Source organism: Lutra lutra, chromosome 4 (assembly GCF_902655055.1).
Source record: "Lutra lutra chromosome 4, mLutLut1.2, whole genome shotgun sequence".
Taxonomy (NCBI): Eukaryota; Metazoa; Chordata; class Mammalia; order Carnivora; family Mustelidae; genus Lutra; species Lutra lutra.
The window spans coordinates 8,532,948-8,551,430 of NC_062281.1; positions in this window are offsets into that span (position 1 = coordinate 8,532,948).

Consider the following 18,483-nt stretch of genomic DNA (forward strand, 5'->3'; position numbering starts at 1 on the left):
AAATAAACAAGTGAAAATAAAGAGGAAGAAAAGGACAAGAGGCTTGACTTCCAATTAATACCAGGTTTTAATCCTCAGTCTGTCGCAACTGTGTAACCTCAGGCAAATTACTTAAGCACTCTAAACCTCACTTCTTCATCTGGTTACGAGAGAAAATAATAATCCTTGCTTCCGAGACTTACTCCCGGGACAAAATAGGATAATGGACGTGGCCAGTATTTTATAACTGGCGAGGAGAGCCCAGCTGCCCATGCAGTTACCAAGATCCTGGGCCGATGAGAAGCCAAACCAGCTAAAAAGCAAATCTTAAATAAACACGGCCTTTCAGCTTAGTGATGGCATGTGTTGAACCCCATAAACTTCCAATTAAATCTGTACAAACCACAAGGATAACTTGGCAGGGATGCCAATGGCTGGTCCTTACTGAAGAGAAAGTTGGTTTGCCAATACATATTCCCTACAGAGAATCTGATGTCTGGGACCCCAAGCCTGAGGTCTCTCAAAGAAATCAGAGCCCACACCATCTAGCCACTACGCCGATGACCAGCACTCATTTTCCGGTGGATCAAAAACCTGTCCACTTACAGAGACCACTGATGGCGAGGATGAGATATGGCAGGGGCAAGATTGTGTTCTAGCCCGGATCAGGGGAAACTTTTATTTTATTTTTTTTCAAGGAGGCAAGGAGCTCTTTCTCCAAGGTAGAAAACAACCCCAGAAAGTGGGCAAATAAAGAATTGAACAGCTCCTGCGGGAACTAGCCAGAACCAATTATAATTAGCACTAGCCTGGCTTAGCATGAAATGTCTGCTGGAAAACTCCATGCTGAGAGATTGAGTGTCTTTATTGGGAGCTAGGGCTGGCTGGTCTCCAGAAATCACGGGGCGTAAGGCTGCCCTGCTGTCTCTGTTTTAGATTGTGATTGACCACTGAAGAGCTGCCCAAATTGAGATGCCTGCCCAGACCCGGGTCTGACAGCACAATTGGCCAGCCCTGCCCTGGAGATGGCCAGGGCTGGAGCGGGTAATTGACAGAGAACTCATTACAGAAGCGAGGAGCCGTGGAGCGAACCGGGAACTTGAACTGACAGAGCCTGGGGGCACAGGACTCGGAATCAGTGGGAACAGACAGCCCAAGTGGTAGGCATCACAGTGCCTAGAGAGCTCCAGTGGTGAGACCTGACCCTGCCGTGCCCCCCCCTATGGCTCCGGACATGTGACCGGCCTCCGTGAGCCTCGTACCACCTGCTGGCAGAGAAGAGAAGAAACATCCTTCAAGGAGTGAAAAATAAGGATGTCGCAACCGTGGCGTTGGGGATCACGACCGAACAACTGCAGCTATTTTGCATCTAAGAATTGTAAAAGTGCATGAACTAATTTAAACTTCGCAGCAAGGCCTAGGGTGTAAGGCTTCCCATTTTATAGACGTGAAGAGCAAAGAGCAAAGATTCATAGTATTGCCTGAGGTCGCACAGCTGGAAGATGGGTAAAGCCTGAATTTTGACCTGGACAGGCTAGAACAAATAGAAAGGGAAGGAGACCCTGCCCAGTCTGGCAGAAAGTCTGTGCTCAGTAAAAGTGAGTTCTTTCTTTCTCCCACCCCCACACCTCCAACGCCCCATGGAGAATTCCAGACTAATTTTAAATCTAGAAGGCAGGGGTGTGCCAACCCCTCAGCTGACCGTCTCCATTCCCCTGCATTGATGAAGGCTCCATAGTCCTGTGAATGATCCCATGCCCAAAAGACTGAGCCCCACTGTTCAACATGTGTAGGAACCTCCTGATGTCAGCTGTGGACCGTCAAGGACAAGGATGGCATGAGTGGATGGAGTGTGGGGCAAAGCAGTCTGCCTGTGGAGAGAGCGGCAGGACAGAGCTCTGAGGCCTGAACATTCCAGGCCCTGGAGCAGTGCAGGGACCTACCAGCGAGATCAGGAGCAGACTGGATGAGGGAAGATAGGGAAAGGCAGACTGAGCCAGATAGTTAAAGATCTTGAACATCCCGCCAAAGGGTTTAGATTTCCTTTTTGACAAGGCCTCTTGCTCAGCCACCCCAATGAAAAGGAGCACCTCTGGCCAAGGAGTGGGCTTTATTTACTGTGTCCCTAGTGCCTAAAGCAGACTCCGTGGCACAGGGGGTCTTTAACTTACAGCTTATCAATTTAGAACAAAGGAACATCCCTCCCCACTTCTCAGATGCCCAAAGAGCTAAAATAAGGCAACCACTGGACTGAGATGTCTATAGGAAGGGCCATGCCTGTCGCTACTCTCTCGGGGTCTCTCAGCTCCCAGGCCTTGCCCAGGAATCTGCCTATTGAGTAAATACTGGGGAGGGAGTCTGCTTATGAGGCCACCTAAGGCGGTCCCTTGGCGCTTCCCCACGGAGGCCCTCCACGGGCCCTGAACCCTGAGCCAGTTCTCCTCTGAATGTGGGGCCCTGAAGTCACCCATGTCCCCCAGCGAGGCCACAGCTCTCGCTCAGGGCTCCTGCTATAAAGGGGACACAGAAGACACTTTGTTGCCATGGAGGCCCTGTTGCTCACTGTCCTGGAAACAGCCAGGTTGTCATCACTTAGAATGCCACGCTCAGTCACTGCTATCTCAAAGTCACCTTAGACAGAAGGACATTTGGTCTGACCTACGTCCCTGTTCCCAAGTCACACTCAATGCTTCTCCCTGGGAGCAGTCCTGAGGATGGCGGCTCTGACCCCTGCTTCTCCAATCATGACCCCGATGTCAGGATGTGTGTACGCGTCCCAGGGGCTCCTTGCTGAGAACCTTGTGCTCTTCACACCACCACGTGAGGACCGAGGCAACTGCTCCAAGAGGCTGCCCCTTGGGAGCCCCAGATCCAAACATGCTGGACCCTGCATCCCCATGGCACTGAGTCCCACCCCCTTCCATGCATCTGGCATAAGTGGACAGTCTGGTTGGAAACATTGCTCTCCGCTTGGGTCCACCAGGGCAGCTGAGGCTCTGCTCCCTTTCGGGGCTCATTAGAGGATGAACCTGCAGAGGCTAAAGCCAGCCAGGGTCACCCCAGGCTTATGAAAACATATCACACACAAGTGCTAGAGACAGACCCGGCCATAAAAACAAATCACCCCCTGGGGGCTCTGCTCCCAAACATCAAATAGGCTCTTGATCTTAAAACCACCAGGGCCTCAAGATGCACGAGACAGTGATTTCTCTCAGGGGCCATTCACTGAAGATTTGGGAGGCAGGGGGAGAAAAGGAAATTAAGCTTTTGTAAAACCTGCCAACTAAGCCAAGCAAAGCAGTGTCTTCTTTCAAAGTGCAGGACATTCTGGGTCTGCAAAACTGTTTTAAAAAAATAGTATTGAGCTTAATTTTTTAAAACAGACATGTCCACTAATATATTAATAATCAATTATTATAAACAGATATACTTTTTAAACAGATCTACATGGTGAGCGGCGGGAGCTTGAGTGTTCAGGTATTTTGGTGGCCAGAATGACCTGGACAGGACCCCAAGGGTTAAAGCGCACATCTTCCAAGGGTGGGTATGTGGGTTGGTCCTGAGAAAAATCACAAAATAGAGGGCACGTCTGGGCCAGCCAATGACTCAAGCAACCCAGGGGAGTAGACAGGAGTCTCCACGTGTTTCCACATGGGCTGCCCACCAACCTGCCCCACACCTTCCATGGGCCCTTTCTCACCCCGGCACCTGCCTTGTTGAGCTGATAACATCACCATCTTATGTGCACTGAGCACCTCCTGTATGCCAGACACTCGGTATCCATGCTTTTCAGACCCGCGTGCCTCTCCTGGAGATGCGCACCATTGGCCAAATGAGCTCATAGAGTGTGGATGGGTAAAGTCACGTGCCCAGGGTGACCCGAAGGGACATCTCTGAGTCAGAACTGGAAGGAGGTCTGTTCGAATGACGTCATTCTAGCCTCAGACCGCCCATTAAAAGAGGCCAGGGGGTTGCAGAAATGCATGGTAGCAGCTCAGGCAAAGGCCCGAGAACGGTCCATGGGGTCTGGAGATGTCTGTCCTGGAGAGCCAGCTCCTCTCGATGCTATCACGGAGCTCTGCCCAGGTGGGCTGCTCCTAGCACCTGCCAGCTATGGCTTCCAGAAGTTGCTGAGTGACATTGTCAAGGTCCCGCTCTTGATCAGTCACTCTGAAGAAGGCCAGGCGTCAGGAGCAGGTGGAGTATGGAAAATGCGACGAGCAAACTCTGAACACACTAGAGTGTCCCACCCACTGTGACCACATTGACGTGTCCCTGCGTGCGCTCCTCTCATATTCCAGTTCCCTCCAGACTCTCTTCAGTCTCTTCCCTGCCATCTGCTGGTCTGGGGCCACCTCCTTTCTGCAGCCACGAGCCACCCTCTCTGCACAAGGACGAGGCCTGCCCTTCATGCTTAATGTTCGCTGTGCCACGTGGTATTGTGATTTTCCGGATTGTGTGTCTGTCTTCCTCATCAGCCATGCACTTGTTGGGAACACAGGGAGCGGCTTGCTCATCGCTCTACCCCCAGGGCCTAGGACTCCCTGTCACCTGACACATAGTAAAGGCTCAGAACACAGATTTACCTCAGTCTGACCTAATGTGAAGTGGAAAAGGATGTGGACAAAAGCCCTGGATCCCGGTTGATGAAAACCCCAAATTCTATGAGCTCCTTCACAGGTATCAACTACACCTGTGCAGGGGAGGGAGGGGCAGGGGAAGGAGAGAGGGAGAGAGGGGAGGAAGGAGAGCAAAAGAGACAAAGAGTTAAGAGACGGAGGGGGGAAAACTTAGAAAGAGGGCTAAAGGATAGTAGAGGGAGAACGAAGGAAAGAGGAGAGGCCTTTCCCTCTTTTCCATAAGCAAAAATCCCTTCTTTACACTGATTGGACCAACCTGAGCCAATCACTGGGGACAGTAGGGTGTCAGTGAATTGATTGGCTTAGATCTGGGCTACCAACCCAATCACAGCCCAGCATTTACCAATCAGGAACCCCTTCGAAGGAGCTGGGGGTGGAATTCCTCATGGAGGGAGGGAAGAACGGTTGAGGGGGAGGGACACTGCGCGGCACATCTTTCGCTGGAGCGAGGGCAGCACCCCCTGCTTGATGACCATACCCGACAACTGTCTGCTTTGGTAAATAAAGTGCTACAGGCAGGCTCTTTCGTGTATACTGTGGTCCACGGCTGCTTTTGCATCCTCAGGTCAGAGCTGAACGTGGCCCTGAAGCAGATGTTTACCCGGGGTCATCTCACAGAGAACACTGGCAGCCCCTGCTCTGAGACAGCCCCAGACACGGCTGCACAGGGTTTCCCAAACCGCTCTTGTCCCCTGCCTTTGGCCATCTTTGCTGTTCTGCTCTTGCTTCAGTCCCTGAGCTAGCCAGGGTCCTTCCGACCAGTGAATCTTTCAGGCTTAATTAAGCAAAGGGGAGTCTGTTTATGTTGCGTACAATCCAAATAATTTCAGAATACATGACTCCCCCCCCCCCCCGCACCCTACCTCCAGCTCCTTGAACCCACTTCTGGGTGTATGTTACTGAATCCCCCTGGGAGAGGAGCCCCGCCACCGTTTCCCACCTGGGACTCCTTGCCAGGGGTAGAGCATAAGCGCCCCTGAGACCCATGGTAGGGACTTGGTTCCCACAGGAAAACTGTATACAAACAGCTTTGTGTCAACACCCTTTGCCCAAATGTTTCAAAACAGGGTCAGTCCTGAGTCCGTGAAGTCCAGCCTGGGAGAAACCCAGAACTAATTGGAATTCCAGACACTCCCCCAGCATTCCCCCTCCTTATCTGTGCCAGCACCAGCCTCTCCCCAGATGCAGAGTCAGAAATGAGAGGTTCGTGCCAGCACTTTACATTTTCCTGGAATATTTTATTGCCAAAGAAACTCTATTTAGATAGTCAGTACGGCTTCCCAGGAATGCCTCCCTTATCCCAGAGACATGCTTGTTAGTCTGGCACTGTCCGCCATGCCTGGGAGTTCCTGGGGCTGGAGCTTCCTGCACCGCAAGCTGGGCTCTGAGTTCTCCACAACACCAAGAGAGAGCAGGCACACAGAGAATGGGTTGCCCAGTGCGGGTATCTGCAGAGACCCCCAGAGTACCTGGGAACCCCCTACCGCAGAGCTGTGTGGGGGCTCTGGCCTGAAGCACGACTCCTTACACAGTGCTTCTGGAAAATCCAATCAGTGAGCTGGACATGATGTTGCAAAGCAGAGCATCTGGTGACAGTGGCCACAGCTTTCATTAACCTCCGTGAATGACATGGACTTTTGCTATGACCCAGGCTCTGTATGGGTGCAGCAGCAGGGGCCTGGGGCCGGGAGGAGAGGAAGGTGAGGGACGCAGAACTGTGGGTGTGGATGAGGCAGGTGAAGATTAGTAATTACAAGACACTAAGAAGCCCTAGGTAGGAGAGGGGAGTGCGGGAGCGGGGGGGGGGGGGGGGGGGGTGTCCAAAGGGCACTCTGCAGGTAGTAATTATTACCAACATTTATATGTTAATGCTTTACCTGTGGCAGACATTGTCCTAACAGCTTTGCTTGTATCAATTAAGGGAAGCATGAAGGTGGGTTCTATTATTTTCTCCAAAGTCACTGGACAAAGAAGTCAGAGCAGGGAGTAGATCCGAGATGATAAATGGTTACACTCCCCTCGCATTCTGGACCAGAGGTGGTCCTGGGGTCTTCACGTAGACTGTCTTGGATAATTTTCATGGCAACCTGGGCAGGTGAGGGACTGATCCACCTAGAAGGGAAAATGAGACTCAGCAAGGTTGTGTCACTATCCTATGGTCACTCAGCTAATGAGAAGCCAAGCCAAGATTCAGATCTCACATGTTTGGAACATGGCCCTGACTTGATGAGATGCGGTTCCTCCATTTGAGATGCTGACAAATTCATTGACAAAAACACAAAGGATAGGTTGAAGGAAAGTAACCCTAGGAGAGACTCGGCTTGAGGATTCCAGGAATTTAGAGCAGAGCTCAGAGTTCACCCATCCCAACATGTACCCGGGCAAGACTTCAGTCACATCCACACCCAGCCATGAGGAAGCTCTTCCCGCATGGGGAGCAGGAGGGGGCAGAGCGACAGCTCACTGAGAAGCCTCCCCTTGGCAGGGTTAGGCCTCCTCGGGAAGCGGACATCTGCTTCCCATAATTCCCAGAGACTATTCCTGCTCACATGGGTCTTTAGAAGTCTGGAGAAAAAGATCCGCATCTCCTATGTGTTCTTCTGCCCGAACGTCCTGGAGAGGACACCCTCAGGACGACCACCTTCTTTGCCCTCCGCCCTGTTCATGGGAGGATGACGACGGTGCCCAGAACCAGCAAACCAATACCTGGGCTTCCGTGACCACAGCCGGTTGAAAGATATGGTTGAAAGGCTAAATGCCTGAGGGAGTGAATGAATGAGAGCCTGAGGAAGTGCACAAGTGCCTGTGCTGAGTCCCAACGCCCTGAGAGGTCAAGTTCTCTCTCACAGTGGAAGAGAGATGTAGAGAGAACACTATACTTTGCTGTCCCGCGGGACTGTGGGAGTCTGGTAGGAGCAAAGATCTGTTCAGATATATTTTTCATATGGGACCCTTTAGGAAAAGCCCTATTGTAGCCCTGAGCAAAGGCAGTCCTGCTAGTTAAACCAGACCAAATCCCCCCCATCAGAAACTCCCTATGGTGAACAGGATGGTGAACGAGGCAGGTGTGGCTCTCACTCTCGTGGGGTTTAGAATCTGGTGAATTGGATCTGGGTGAACAGGCTGGTCCATTCAACAAGCACTAATTTACCATCCTCCGTTCGGCGGACACTGGGAGCACAGAGGAAGGACAGTCCCTCCTTTCATTAAAGCCTGCAGGGGTGGAGGACTGAGCCAGCAAGTTTAATGGCGCTTAGAAAGAGGAAATGGCAGGATGCCAAGGGAACCTAAATGAGCAAGCTTGGAAGGAGAGGGTCAGAGGAGGCTTAAGATGCGTTTTTAGAGACTGAGGGGAATTAGAACATCTTGAGGTGAACAGTGCATTCAAAGGCACCAAGACTCGGAAGCAGCCCAGTATCCATCCATCCACTTGCCCAAACAGCCAGGCAGCAGATATTTGTTGAGCTCCCTGTCTGCTCAGCTGGCCTAAGCCAGGAATCTGTGTCCCCATAGTGACTCTTCCCTCCCTGACCTACACAACCGCCTCCATCTGCACACTTGGATCCAAGGACACTGCCATCCCGCAGAGCCCACCTCTACTGTATTGGAATGCCTCCTGCCCACTTTCTCGGTGGCCCATCTCCCTCCCTATCACTCTCACCTGTCCTTTCTTGCCTCTGCCACAGTGAGCTGTCAGAAAGGCTCATTTGAATGTGTCATTCCCCTTCCTAAATCTTCCGGTGCCCCTGGGGGAAATGATTCATGGGCCTCCTGATCTGGCAGCTTCTCCCTTTCTGGCTCCGTCCTCCAGGCCCTCACCCCTCGCTGTCTCCTCCCCTGCCACCTTGGGCCTGTCTCTGTCTGGCTGAGGCACCTGCTTCGGGCTCTCTCCTGCCTCTGGTGTCCAGACCTTCTTTGCCCTCTGCCAGAACCAGATCTGCCCCCTGATCCTGCTGCTGCCCCGGAAGCATTTCCAGGCAACCATCATTCCCAGAATCTGTTCTCTGTGCATCCACAGCTCCGGGAATCTGCCATTTGGACACCTCTCTTTGTGGACCATAAAACTCTCTTCATGGGCCTGTCTTCCCCACTAGAAGGGGGGCCTAGGCCTGCCCAGGGTCCTGAGCATCTGGGTCCTTTATTACCACCCCACCCTCTGGAGGGACATAACAGATATTCCATGCTCTAGGTGCTTTCCCTTCTTTTTGGAAATTTAAATTTTCTCTTTAAAATGGTGGTAAAACATACATAATATGAAATACCATCTGGACCACTTTTAAGTGTGCATGCAGTTCAGCGGCACTGAGTACATTCAATGTTGCTGCAAATCGCCACCATCCATCTCCAGAACTTTCTCATCCTCCCAAACAGAAACCCCTGATACTCTGTACCCCTTAAACCCTAACTACCTATTTCCCCACACTTCCTGCCTCTGGTAACCCCCATGCCACAGTATACATTTTTAAAGTAACAATATGGGGCACCTGGGTGGCTCAGTCGGTTACGAGTCTGACACTTATTTGTGAAGCATTACAAATAGCATGGAGGACAAGGGGAGATGGAGAGGAGAAGGGAGTTGAGGGAAATTGGAAGGCAGTATTCCAGTATTCATTGTTTTTGTACCACACCCAGTGCTCCATGCAGTCTGTGCCCTCTCTAATACCCACCACCTGGTTCCCCCAACCTCCCACCCCCCGACCTCTTCACAACCCTCAGGTTGTTTTTCAGAGTCCATAGTCTCTCATTGTTCACCTCCCCTTCCAATTTCCCCCAACAACCTTCTCCTAACTCCCCATGTCCTCCATGCTATTTGTTATGCTCCACAAGTAAGTGAAACCATATGATAATTGACTCTCTCTGCTTGACTTATTTCACTCAGCATCATCTCTTCCAGTCCCATCCATGTTGCTACAAAAGTTGGCTATTTATCCTTTCTGATGGAGGCATCATACTCCATAGTGTATATGGACCACATCTTCTTTATCCATTCGTCCGTTGAAGGGCATCTTGGTTCTTTCCACAGTTTGGCAACTGTGGCCATTGCTGCTATAAACATTGGGGTATAGATGGCCCTTCTTTTCACTCCATCTGTATCTTTGGGGTAAATACCCAGTAGTGCAATTGCAGGGTCATAGGGAAGCTCTATTTTTAATTTCTTGAGGAATCTCCACACTGTTCTCCAAAGAGGCTGCACCAACTTGCATTCCCACCAACAGTGTAAGAGGATTCCCCTTTCTCCACATCCTCTCCAACACATGTTGTTTCCTGTCTTGCTAATTTTGGCCATTCTAACTGGTGTAAGGTGATATCTCAATGTGGTTTTAATTTGAATCTCCCTGATGGCTAGTGATGATGAACATTTTTTCATGTGTCTGATAGCCATTTGTATGTCTTCATTGGAGAAGTGTCTGTTCATGTCTTCTGCCCATTTTTTGATATGATTGTCTGTTTTGTGTGTGTTGAGTTTGAGGAGTTCTTTATAGATCCTGGATATCAACCTTTTGTCTGTACTGTCATTTGCAAATATCTTCTCCCATTCCATGGGTTGCCTCTTTGTTTTCTTGACTGCTTCCTTTGCTGTGCAGAAGCTTTTGATTTTGATGAAGTCCCAAAAGTTTATTTTGGCTTTTGTTTCCTTTGCCTTTGGAGACATATCTTAAAAGAAGTTGCTGTGGCTGATATCGAAGAGATTATGGCCTATGTTCTCCTCTAGGATTCTGATGGATTCCTGTCTCATGTTGAGGTCTTTTATCCATTTTGAGTTTATCTTTGTGTACAGTGTAAGAGAATGGTCGAGTTTCATTCTTCTACATATAGCTGTCCAGTTTTCCCAGGACCATTTATTGAAGAAACTGTCTTTTTTTCCACTGTATATTTTTTCCTGTTTTGTCAAAGATTAACTGACCATAGAGTTGAGGGTCCATATCTGGGCTCTCTACTCTGTTCCACTGGTCTTTGTGTCTGTTTTTATGCCAGTACCATGCTGTCTTGGTGATCACAGCTTTGTAGTAAAGCTTAAAATCAGGTAATGTGATGCCCCCAGTTTTATTTTTGTTTTTCAACATTTCCCTAGTGATTCGGGGTCTCTTCTGGTTCCATACAAATTTTTGGATTATTTGCTCCAGCTCTTTGAAGAATACTGGTGGAATTTTGATTGGAATGGCATTAAAAGTATAGATTGCTCTAGGCAGTATAGACATTTTAACAATGTTTATTCTTCCGATCCAAGAACATGGAATGGTCTTCCATCTTTTTGTGTCTTCTTCAATTTCTTTCATGAGTGTTCTGTAGTTCCTCGAGTACAGATCCTTTACCTCTTTGGTTAGGTTTATTCCCAGGTACCTTATAGTTCTTGGTGCTATAGTAAATGGAATCGATTCTCTAATTTCCCTTTCTGTATTTTCATTGTTAGTGTATAAGAAAGCCTTATAGACATCATTAGTTTTTGATGGAATGTTCCAAGATTCGATGTTTATGTATACGCGCCTTTACTGATACACATTGGAGTGGATCCCTTTAACAAGTGGGTGCTCTCTAATTATAACCATCAATAAACAGACAGACCCAAACTGCTTGACTTTCATCTTCTCACTTTGAAAAGAAAAACAACGACAATAAAACAGAGAAATAAAAGTGGAAGGATAGGCTCCTGTCTCAGCAATGGCACGGTGGTGGCCCAGTGTGGTTTGGCCAAACCACGTAAATCTCTGGCATGGTCAGAGGAGCCTGTCCACTTAGGGTTCTCTGCACAGCTGTGTTTTCATGACAAGGCATCAGAGAGATTCCCCAGAAATCAGCAAAGCTCCAGCCAATGCCATTTCTGGGCTTATTGATGAGTCAGTGTCCTGTTGAGGGGCAGGGGGACCCTTTCTACATCTCACAGACCATCGTGAAGCCAGGAGAAAATTGAGGCTTCATCTCACGTAGCATCAACAAAGGATCTGCAGATAAGCACCGTGGGGGTGCTGTGCTCAACCCAGTTCTACCAATTTTTTTTTCCTGTAGGTTGATGCATAACCTTTGGCATAATAATGATAAAATAAAATATGCAGTATTTACTGAGTGTTAAGCTACAGGTGGGGTACTGAGAAGAGGGCTCTGTACATTTTAGTCTTTTTTACTCCCCACTTCAACCCTCTCATGCTTATGGAGCTGACGTTTAACAACTGAGACACTTGCTCTGAGTCACATGGCCATAGAGTGACAAGGTTTCAACCAACCTCAAGATCTTTATCCCTCTCTTTGACTGCTTCCCACAGCTGCATATCCATCTCTCCAGGAGGGACATGGAAAGGGCACGTCCCCTTTGTCCTTCTGGACTTACTTGGGCCTCAATGGACAGTCTGACCTCAAGAAGCTTCTTTCTCTTTGCTTGAGACTTTCTCAGCCCAGGTAGGGTCAACACTTCCAGAACCATCCTCAAAGAATGAGGCACAAGAGTTGGGTGTTAAATATCCCAGATTCATCATCCCTTCACATGACAACCCATGACATGTTGTCTCTGGCCTCTTAAGGGATCCCAGGAATATGGGGGCCCTCTTCCCTACCCTGGCAGCTTGCTCACTGAATCCACCCTCTGCAACTTTCCCGTATTCCCTGTCCAATTTCTCCACCCTCGTTGTGCTTCCTAGGATCAATTCCTGATTAATCCACTTGTCACTGCAAATCTCTTCTCAGAGCTTTGCAGGGAAACCCAAACGAAAACAGGTCATTTTTCAATGACTGTCTGATTTGAACCCGAGTTTTGCAGAAAACACTTTGGGAAACACTTACCAGTTTCAACACTTTTCTTTTTATAGATAAGGAAACTGATTTCCAGAGAGAGGAAATGCCAAGTAGAGCCTTAACAACATCTCAAGCCAGCTCCCCCCCACCACAACCTGGCCCTTTATATCACCCCACACAGCCAAACTTTGCTTCCTGTCTGGCCAGACATGGTCATGTGCCTCTCGTCCTCACTCGACTCCCCCATGCTGATCAGGAATTTAGGGGGGTGTACAGAAAATGGAATGCTTGAACTCCCAGCCTGTGTCACCGGACCCAGAGAAGATAAAAGATAAACAAAAAAAGGTGAGTGTGATTTACAAATTAGAATGAGTTGGTTGCCCTGATATCTTCTTTTTTTAAAATTTTTTATTATGTTATGTTAGTCACCATACACTACATCATTAATTTTTGATGTAGTCTTCCATGATTCATTGTTTGCATATAACACCCAGTGCTCCATGCAATACATGCCCTCCTTAATACCCATCACCTAGCTCACCCATTCCCCCCAAAACCTTCAATTTTTCCCTGAGTCAATTGTCTCTCATGGTTCATCTCCCCCTCTGATGTCCCCCCCTTCATTTTTCCCTTCCTTCTCCTAATGTCCTCTATGCTATTCTTTATTTCCACAAATAGCTGGAACTGTATGATAATTATCTTTCTCTGCTTGACTTATTTCACTCAGCATAATCTCCTCCAGTCCCATCCATGTCAATGCAAATGTTGGGTATTCATCCTTTCTGATGGCTGAGTTATATTCCATTGTATATGTGGACCACATCTTCTTTATCCAATCATCTGTTGAAAGGTATCTTGCCTCCTTCCACAGTTTGGCTATTGTGGACATTAGACAGGTATATACAGAAGAATAAAACTTGACCACTCTCTTATATCATACACAAAGATAAACTCTAAGTGGATGAAAGACCTCAATGTGAGACAGGAATCCATCAAAATCCTAGAGGAGAACATGGGCAGTAACTTCTTCAACATCGGCCACAGCAACTTCTTTTAAAGCACGTCTCTGAAGGCAAAGGAAACAAAAGCAAAAAGGAACTTTTGGGATTTCATCAAGATAAAAATTTTCTGCACAGCAAAGGAAACAGTCAACAAAACAAAGAGACAACCCACAGAATGAGAGAAGATATTTGCAAATGACACTATAGACAAAGGGCTAATATATAAGACCTACCAAGAACTTCTTGGGTGCCTGGGTGGCTCAGTGGGTTAAGCCTCTGCCTTCAGCTCAGGTCATGATCTCAGGGTCCTGGGATTGGAGAGCCCCTCATTGGGCTCTCTGCTCATCAGGGAGCTTGCTTCCTCTTCTCCCTCTGCCTGCTTCTCTGCCTATTTGTGATTTCTCTGTCAAATAAATACAATCTTAAAAAAAAAAAAAGAACTTCTCAAACTCAACACCCAAAACACAAAGAACCAGGTCAAAAAATGGACAGAAAACGTGAGCAGACTTTTCTCCAAAGAAGACATACAAATGGCTAACAGACACATGAAAAGACATTCATCATCACTGGCCATCAGGGAAATTCAAATCTAAAACCACATTAAGATACCACTTTATACCAGTTAGAATGGCAAAAATTGACAAGAAACAACAAATGTTGGAGAGGTTTGGGGAAAGGGGAACTCTCTAACACTGTTGGTAGGAATGCAAGTTGGTGCAGTCACTTTGGAAAACAGTGTGGAGGTTCCTCGAAAAGTTAAAAATAGAGCTGCCCTAGGACCCAGAAATTTACTCCAAAGATACAGATGTAGTAAAAAGAAGGGCCATATGCACCCCAATGTTCATAGCTATCTTCTAATAGGGAGGGTTAATTAATATCTATTAAGTAATAGCTATGTCCAAGAATGCTCTCAACACCATAGAATTATTACGTACAGTGCTGATTCCATAAATGAAGAGGAGGCAAAGGGAGGTAGAGCAACTTCCCTATGACTGAAAAGCTGATAAGTAGAAAGGATAAGATTCAAAACTGGGTCCTCCAGCTCCTGAGCCTGCACCCCAGTGCTGTGCTCTCCAGCTATAGGTGTGGCGAGGGACTGAGGAAGGACGTGTGATTGCACAGGACTTGCTTAAAGAGGAGCTGAGGCAAGGGACTGGAATGTGGGGTGTCATCTGCTTTGGAGAGAGAGAGTGAGGAGAAGCACTGACGTAAGTGGAAACCTATAGATCTGTCTATGCTCAGCCACAGTGTCGTCAGAAATACAGGTCTATACCCCCGTTGAAACTTCAGGGTTCTCAAACAGACAGCCCATTTGGCTTGAGTTCATGTACCCTTCTGGATTGCTCCCTATTGATCCCTAGTGATGAAGGGACACTTTTAGATCATTATCATGTGGCCTTACCCATCCCTTTAAGCTAGAAGGAGAAAAAGCAACTTGGCCAGCATGCTTTTTGAAAACCAGATCCTTTCAAAAGGGGGCGTGGTTGAGGTTGTGTTCAAGTAGTTGCATGTTCATTCGTTTCACCAACGTTTAGTAAGCATCTATTACGTACCGGGAAGAACATTAACAGATAGGATCAAATGATGAGAAAACAAAATGAAACAACCCCAGTCCCACGTAGAACTGAGATTCTAGTTTCCAACACTGTCTAGTAGGAAGATAATACAAGCTACATATGTGATTTTTATTTAATAGTCACATTAAACTTAATGAAAAAAATTGGTGAATTCATGTCAATGCTTCATTTTATTCAACCCAAAATATCTAATATCATTTCAATGTGTACCCAATATAAAAATTGTTGAGATATTTACATTCTGGGTTTTGTTTTGTTTTTTTTTTTTTATTTGCATTGTCTTTATAATCCAGTGCGTTCAAAAATAAAATGAAATAAAAATAAAATCCAGTGTGTTTGTTGCTTGCCATGTATCTCATTTGGGACTAGCCACAACAGCTACATGTAACTGGTAGTTGCCAAACTGGGTAGTGTAGCTCTAATCAGAAAGATGGTGGAAATAAGTGATCTCATAAATTGTGGTGTCTAACAAAATAAGCATAGTATTTTATAAAATTGATGCAACAGCTCTGAATTGGGAATCCACAGAAATGAGCTTGCCTCTAGATCTTCTACTAACTGCTTTGTTGAGTTCAAAATTATAAATTTACCTCTCTCTGTCTCAATGTTCTTATCTGTAAAATAAAACAAAGGAGTGTGTGTGTGTATGTGTGTGTGTGTGTGTATACGTACATGTATGCATGAAGATCACATACATTCCTCTAAGTGGAATTAAAAGATGGATTATAATATTAGGGAGAAAAGTGAGCTTGGAGTCTCACTTCATAGCCAGCATCAAAATAACCTCCACATAAAAAGTGAACTGTGAGAATTTAAAACGTAACATATGCTAAATTAGATCAGCTTCTTACCAAGTCTCTTTAACAGAGAAGACCCTTTAAACTTTAGAATGAAGACATCTCTCAAAAGAAAATATGCAAGAGATCTGAGTGGGAAAGGCCATGAAAATGCTACACTTTATGAAAATAAACCCTGAACTTACAATTAAGACAGCAAAGGGTTTGGAGGAAAAACTGTCACAGCAATGACCTACAGTGATTACATTCTTTACTGTGCACTGTATTGGTGAAAACTCTGAGGAACTAAATGAAGGTTTTGGTCGGGGGTGGAGGGAGGTTGGGTGAGCCTGGTAGTGGGTATTATGGAGGGCGCGTATTACATGGAGCTCTGGGTTTGGTGCATAAACAATGAAATCTGGAACACTGAAAAGAAATTTAAAAAATAAATAAAAATTAAAAAGAAAAGAAGAAAAATAGTATACTGAGACCACAAAATATAAATGAGCAAAGAACAGAAATGAGCACTTTCCAAAACCGTTGAAACTTGGCAAAAGTCAACTAACATAAAGAAGCACTAAGTTGCTCTCATCAAATTCATATCTAAAAATAAGAATTCACAGTATGACCTAGGATGCCACCAATAATGTATGAAGTCGAAGAGAAAAGTGAATACCGAGGGAAAAAATCATTCTCATTGTGAGACTGCGTCTTTGGATTTGGAGCTCTGCCTGACTTATGGGGTGATGGATATAAGCAAAACCCTTTGTAATCTGTAGAATGTCACGTAAGCATCAGGCATCTTTGGTATACAATGGCCACAAGGCACTAGCCAGGCAGACAGCGCTTGCCTGAGATCCCAGCATTCATCTTTCCCTGGGCACTTGATCTAACAAGCCTGGCTTTTACTGTAACCCTCGGTGGTAGATTTGGGGTGAGAGAAAACCAAAGCCCCGTATCAGAGGCTCAGAAGCTGACTAACAAAGGGGGCGGATGGGAAAGAGCTGTTGTAATTGAAATCGACATGGTTGTGGCATCCAGGAGGGATAAGAAGCATCTTCTCTAGATGTTGCTCTGAACATTCACTTTGTCCTGTGGGTGCAAGATGGTGGGATCCCCAAAACACAGTGAGGGTTCATCCGTTTATTCTCCTGGGTGGGGGGAGGGGCAGAGGAGCAGGCTGCAGTTCAGGAAGTTACAAGAGGTGTCCTGTCGCTTGGCCCCGTGCCTGTGTGGTACAGCAGAGCCCCTTCTGGGAAACTGAGTTCTGAATTCAGATCCAGGCATTGACGTCAACTTTCTTGGGTACTTTCTTGGCTTCTCAGAACCTCCAGGTCCCTGACCTATGAAAGGGAACCCCAAATAGACAGAGCAATGACCCACTGGGATAAGGCCATGGAGATGGTCCAGGAAACATGACAACCTTTACCGCCATATCCTTGATGACATTCCCATTCTCCTGTGTGGTCACCAGGTCGGATGTGGAAGCAGTCTCATCACACTGTACCACAGACCCAGGCCACCAGGGTGGAGATGGGCACATTCCGGAAATGAACCATGGATGAGACAGGAAAAAACCTGCTATCTAAATAAGGATGTGGTCCATAGCCCACCATACAACTGCCTGATGTGGTGAAGGATATATATTTACATGAAAATATATGAGAATATAGCTGAGATAAGATGGCAATATCCCATTAAAATGCATGTTCTATGTGTGTATATATTTACATATATACATATGCAAAACTAAAAGGGTAGTTAGTAGGTTTTATTTCTGGATGATGACATTACAGATGACTAATACCCCTTCCTTGCTTATCTCTGTGTTCTAAGTGTTCTATAATGAACATATATGACTTCCGTAAAAAGAGAAACAATGAAGGGTATTTCTGAAGCAGAGAAATGGACATGTCAAATCAGAAGACGGGATTTAAATGGAGCAGAGGAACAGCTCTCATCTTCTGTGTGCCTTTTGGGGGCTTCCTGCGGGCTAAGAACTCTGCTTCGCTCTGCGTTGGCGTCACAACTGTCCTGTGAGATGGGCCTGGTTGGGTCCAGCGTCGGAGCTCAAAAAGGGAGCCTGAGAGAGTTGGAGCTACTCACTCCGGGCCACACAGCTGGGGCTACAGTTGAGTGTCCTCAGCACTGGCTGGCGTGAAAGCCTCTTCTCTCGAGTGCTCTCTGATACTATTTCCTAAAAAGGTAATGTGTCTGTCTTAGTCAGTCTGGGCTGCTGTAACAGAATACCAGAGACCCTGTGGCTCATAAACAACAGAAATTTGTTCTTCACAGTCATGGAGCCTGGAAGTCCAAGCACACTGTGCCAGCCTGGTTCTGTCTAGGAGGCCTGCTTCCTCGCATAGAGACAGCTGTTTCCTCACTGTGTCCTCACAGGACAGAAAGGACAGGGAGCTCTCTGGGATCTCTTATGTAAGGGCTCCAATCCCATTGAAAAGGCCTTCACCTTCTTGTCTTAATCACCTCTCAAGGGCCCCCTCTTCTAACATCATCACCCTGACGGTTAGATTTCAATGTATGAGTTTGTGGGGTGTAATCGAACATTCGTCCACCTGGTGGACACCAAGGTCATAAAAAGCTGACACTGGGTGTTTGTGGTGAAGAAAGACAGGCTATTTACCGGTGTGGTGTCACCCCAGGAAAATAGCAAGCTAATGCTCAACTCCCAAACTCCCCGGTGGCTTGTGAGTGAGAGTTTTAAGGGCAAAATCAAGGGTAAAAGCCTCAAAGTCATGAGTTCTTCTGATTGGTCAGGGATTGGGAA